This window comes from Myotis davidii, unplaced genomic scaffold (assembly GCF_000327345.1).
Source record: "Myotis davidii unplaced genomic scaffold, ASM32734v1 scaffold46, whole genome shotgun sequence".
Taxonomy (NCBI): Eukaryota; Metazoa; Chordata; class Mammalia; order Chiroptera; family Vespertilionidae; genus Myotis; species Myotis davidii.
The window spans coordinates 4,296,615-4,302,515 of record NW_006383006.1 but is presented as its reverse complement, the minus strand read 5'-3'; the positions used below and the strand labels follow the sequence as shown (position 1 = coordinate 4,302,515).

At 50.2% G+C, this 5,901-nt stretch overlaps 1 protein-coding gene across 1 annotated transcript in view; it reads left to right on the top strand.

The window, feature by feature from the left end:
- The window catches only part of MGA (MGA, MAX dimerization protein), a 102,055-nt gene that overhangs the window by 41,259 nt on the left and 54,895 nt on the right, over window positions 1-5,901 (top strand). The gene's annotated exons all lie outside the window — the stretch shown is intronic.

The following is a 5,901-nucleotide window of genomic DNA, read 5'->3' as shown; positions in this document are numbered from 1 at the left end:
AGACCAAAAAATAAACTGGGGATGTGCCAGCAGCCAACGTACATGCCCTTGACCAGAATCGAACCTGGGACTCTTGAGTCTGTAGGCCAACGCTCTATCCATTGAGCCAAACTGGTTAGGGCAGTATTTCTTACTTTAATACTTATCTATGATCTAATAAGAATTTTGAGAGCCCTAACTGGTTTGGCTCAGTGGATAGAGCGTCAGCCTGCGGACTGAAGGGTCCCGGGTTTGATTCCGGTCAAGGGTATGTACCTTGGTTGCGGGCACATCCCCAGTGGGGGGTGTGCAGGAGGCAGCTGATCGATGTTTCTCTCTCATCGATGTTTCTAACTCTCTATCCCTCTCCCTTCCTCTCTGTAAAAATCAATAAAATATACTTACAATTTTTTTTGAGAAATTCTTACCATCCTTAAATGCTCTTTCTGTATGGCATTGTGTGCTACAATGACAATTTTCTTTTGAAGATGACTTTTTTGTGTGCTAAATTTGAAATTTGAATCATTCTTTTATTTGGACTCCCAGAATGCCTTTGACACTTTATCTATTTTTCTGTGTCTTTTTCTGAGAACCCTAACCCCAGTGTTCTTTTAATATACAGATGATCAGTACAATTTACTATATTCTCTCCCTCAGCTTTATTTAGGTTTAATCTATACTAATTAGAGCGGACATCTTCCAGAGGTCCTTCCGGACAAAGCCACAGTGGCTGCAAGGGCCAAAGGCAGGCAGCCGCAGCGGCGCTGTGAGGACCAAGGGCAGGCAGCCATGGCGGCGGCTGCAAGGCCGAGGGCTCAGGCTTTGCAGCCACAGCAGCTGCCTGTGGCGGTAGCAGTGGGATAATGGGGGCAGTGCCTTCCCCTGATCAGCCTGGTCGCCTCCCGCAGAGGGAGGCCAGACTGCGGTTTAGGCCCGCTTCCCATGAGAAGCGGGCCTAAGCCATCAGTAGGACATCCCCTGAGGGCTCCCAGACTGTGAGAGGGGGCAGGCCAGGGTGAGGAGACACCCCCTTCCCCTCAGTGCATGAATTTTTGTGCGCCGGACCTCTTGTTGACAAATAAAATCGCATGTAAAGTGTACAACATGATGATTTGGCATATGTATACATTGTGATATAACCATAATCAAGTTAACTAATACATTTTATTTTCTAAAAGAAGAAATTTGCAACAAGACGTTCCCGTCATGGTTTGAGGCATGAGCCAGGAGATTGGAGATTTGGGAATAGAGTGGGCATAACTAACTTGAGCGTTGTTACACTCTTTTAAAAGCTTATTCCTTTTTGATAAACTATCATGTAGATGAAGTTACATATTTCATTCTTGATTTTTCCTTTCTACTATACCATTTTATTTTGTTTAAATATGAGAAAAGAAATTTTATATAATCTAAAAGTTTCTTTTAAATTAGTTAATTAGGGGATTAATATTCCTTTATTGGCAATTTATATTTATGTTTGCTACTGCTTGCCATGTATTTATTCCAGTCAGAGTGGGTGATTGATATTTCGATGTGTGTTCTTTCCAGATTTTCTGTTAATCCACTTGTGTGCACACACATATATATTTTAATAGAAATGGTACTACTGTATATGTAGTATTATAATCTTTAGAAATTTAATATAATGAAATATTCTACTTTCCCTATTAGCAAGTGTAGATCTATGTTATAATTTTAGTTTCATGTTGTTATAGTCTTTTTTGTTGGACATTTAGCCTTTTTGGATTTTCTTTATTATAGATAGTACAGTGATGAGCATCCATGTTCAGGATAAACTATTAAAAGTGGAATTCCTGAGACAGTGAGTGCACTTTAAACATTAATAGATGCTACTAGAGTTGTACCAATCACATATTTACCGATATTTAGATAGTGTCAATTCTATACTCTTAACATTGGATATTCAAATTGATAGACAGAAATTGATACCTTATTATGATTTTTTAAAAATTAATTTTTATTGATTTCAGAGAGGAAGGGAGAGGGAGAAAAGAGAGAGATAGGAACATCAATGATGAGAGAGAATTATTGATTAGCTGCCTCCTGCATGCCCCACACTGGGGATCCAGCCCGCAACCTGGGCATATGCCCCGACTGGGAATTGAACCCTGACCTCCTAGTTCAGAGGTTGATACTCAACCACAGGGCTACACTGGCTGAGCTCTTATTATGATTTTATATTTCTTCTGTAAATTGTCTTTTAAAAATCATTTTTTTATTTTTTCAATTACAGTTGACATACAATATTATATTAATTTTAGGTGTACAATATAGTGATTAGACATTTATGTAATTTACAAAGTGATCACCCCATTAAGTCTAGTACACACTTGACATCATCCTATCTAATAATAGACAAACATGGTAATTAACCATATCTTCGCTACCCTTCCCATTGGCTCATCAGGGCGATATGCAAATGAACTGCCAACCAAGATGGCAGCTAATTTACACACTGCAAGCAGGGTAGGACAGCGCAAGCCGCCATCCAGGCCTCCCTGTGCTACCGGCGCTAAGGCAAGCGGTGCTGATCACCTCGCTGGAGCTCTCTCCTGCCCATCCAGACAGGGGGCCCACTCCAGAGTGCGATCTAGGGGTGAGCGGGGGCTGGGGGAAGGCAAGCTGCACTGATCGCCTCCACTGAGCCCTCGCCGGCCCACCGGAGACACGTCCCAATGCGCAGGGGCTGGGGCAAGGCAAGCAGTGCAGATCGCCTGGCCAGAGCCCTCACGCGCCCACCGGAGACAAGTCCCTATGCGATCTGGGGGCAGGCGGAGGCTGGGGCAAAGCAAGCAGTGTGGATCACCTTGCCCGAGCCCTCGCCTGCCCACCAGAGACATGTCCCAGTGAGATCTGGTGGTGGGCAGGGGCTGGGGTAAAGGCAAGCAGTGCAGATCGCCTGGCCAGAGCCCTCGCCCGCCCGCCCACCGGAGACTCGGGTCTACCCTGTGAGAGATTTAGAGAGATGGAATTTTGCATCCCGCATCCCTTCCTGATCGACCACTGTGATTCCAAACCACAGAGGGCTGCCTTCAGGCCGCTGCTCCAGTTCCTTCACCCCCACCCCAGGCCCGAGAGCACAGTGCTGGGCAGGGGCACCCAGGGGTTTGGGAATGCAGCACCAGGGGCCGGCACAAGGTGGCGGGGGGGGCTGTGTTTACACTGCCAAGTTCCCCACTTCTGCCCTGGCCCGGCATGCCGCCTCCTTCCCCTCAGAGGCCCAGCTCCTGCCTACATGCTTGCTGGGCAGCCCCAACTGCACCGGAGAGTGAGCCATGGCGATCAGGATGGCCACTTCCTGGGATGGGACTGCCGGCCCACGGGGATTCATGAGGGCGATGAGGCCCATGAGGCATGTGCAGCCCTGGGGCGGTGGAGATGGCTGGCCAAGCTGAGACTGGGGCCAGTGGGGCCAGTGGGAGCCCGTTGAGGCCACCCCAACCCCCACAGGTCCTGGGTGGATGGTGGCTCAGTGGAGAGTGGTTTCTCCATGCATGGTGGCCAGGGGTGGCTGTGAGCTGCTGCAACCCCGCCCCATGCTTCAGGGAGGAGGAGAAGACTCGCAGCTACCAGCATCCTAGGCTGTACCACCTGTGCCTCAGCCTGCCAGGTTGGCAGGGTCCAGAGCAGGTGAGCTGCTCCCTTCCCCCAGTGGTAGAACAGGGAGGAGAGTGCTGGGTGCAGGGAGGGAACCTCAGCTGGGATCCTCCTGGTGTGGGGAAGGGGCCCAACCTGGGCCCGGTGGGGAGCTTAGGAAGTCTGGCTAAGCAGGCGTGGGTGCATACCAACTCTTACTCTGCCATCTTCCTCCAGCTCTTCAAGCTAGCCCCCCTGCCCCACCTGTCCAGGGGAAGGGGCTCTGGGTGACCTCCCTGAGCTCAGACTGTGGACCCAGAGACCTCAAGGAAGAGTGCAGGGGCTGGTGCAGAACTACCAGGGCAGAGTTGCTTTGGTGTCTCAGTGAAGTTTGCAACTGACCCAAAGAGGAAACCGAGAGGGTAAAGGCTGGGAGGCATGAATTGCCAGCATGTTAGCCACTTGAAAACAGTTCCACTTGGAATGTGAGGCAGTTGTATGTTCAGCTGAGAAGTGAGGGGGCTGAACTCCACTGTTGCTGGGCTCCTGTCACTCCAAGGCCCAAGCGTCCACCACGACAAGGAAAGAACAGAGTGAGAGGCCCAGAGGAAGGGAGGACAATTGAAGAAAACCGTGTCTAGACTTTCCCCAGCCCTCTCCTTTCTTCTGCTGCCTACAAGAGCCCCAGGCCCAGCCACAGTTCTGTCTCCACCTTTTAGTCCCCTATTCTCCAACCACAGAGGAAAGAAATAAGGAAGAAGAAGTAGCAAAGTAATACCATTTATCTATATATATAAAATCCTAAGTGACTGTTACGACCGAACGACCACAACGGCCAGAACAACCAGTCGGCCAGTCGCTATGATGCGCAGTTACCACCAGGGGGCAGACACTCAACACAGGAGCTGACCCCGGGTGGTCAGTGCGCTCCACAGCCAACCTCCTGTGGCCCTCCCCGCCACACCCCCCAAGCTGGCTGGCCGGCCAGCCCCCATTGCCCCAATCTGAACTGGGTGAGACGGCCCAAATCTCCAGCCAGGCCTTTATGCATGGCTGGAGTCCGGCTGCCCGTCCTGATCGGGGTGGGGGTGGGGTGATTGGGGGCGGGGCCGGCCAGGTTATTAGTGTCAAAGATCTTTGCAGGGTATATACACTTTTGCTGTTGGCTTTCAGATGAGTTGAAGCTTCAAAGGCACTTTAGTGTCAGGGATACTTACAGCTTCCATTTCTAAGCCTCTCCCTAGACAGGTAATGTGGTTTAGTTCCCTACTGACAAACCCTTTAAAGAGAGGCTGTGGGGTGATGTGGCTGCCCTCTTTGGTAGTAAGCAGTGGAGCAAGAACGCAGGAAGATGGTGGTTGTGCTGGGCACCTCTCCTGGGCACCTGACTGACGGTCCAGACCTTGAGCAGTTTTCCTCCAGATCACTCATCATTCAGGTCACACTTCAGTGATTGGAGTGGGTGGGGGCCAATTGGGGGGGAGGGCTGGCAGTGGGGAGGGGCTGTGGGTGTTGGTTGGCTGGCTGGCCTCGCCTCTGATTGGGCTGATTGGCCGCCACAGTGCATGTCATAGCCACTGGTCGTTCTGGTCATTCCACCATTTGGTTGCTTGGCTTTTATATATATAGACTAGTGGCCCGGTGCATGAAATTTGTGCATGGGGTGGGGGTATACCTCAGCCCAGCCTGTACCCTCTCCAATCTGGGACCCCTGGAAGGATGTCCTCCTGCTGGTTTACAGGGATCAGGCATAAAATGGCAGTCGGACATCCCTCTCACAATCTGGGACTGCTGGCTCCTAACCACTCGCCTGCCTGCCTGCCTGATTGCCCCTAACCACTCTGCCTGCTGGCCTGCTCACCCCCAACTGTCCCCCTGCTGGCCTGCTCGCTCCAAATTGGCCTCCACCCCCTGCTGTCCTGATAACCTCCAACTGATCCCCACTGATGGCCTGCTTGCCCCCAACTGGCCCCCCTGCTGGTCTGCTTACACCCAACGGTCCTGCCCCCCACCAGCCTGATCACCCACAACTGCCCTCCCCTCTTGGCCTCTAATCGCCTCTACCTCGGCCCCGCTACCATGGCTTTGTCCAGAAGAACATCTGGAAGGTCTCCCAGTCTAATTAGCATATTACCCTTTTATTAGTATAGATGAATTATTTTATAGAATGGGAATTTTATTACAGATGGTTTCCCATGGCATTTTTTCTAAAGAAGTAAAAATTACTTTAAAAAATGTCTCAGGAAGACTTTGAGAAATTTACCGTATCTGCTTTTCTTCCAAGAAAGTTGTCACTTTTATGACAGAATGAGAATTATTTGTATG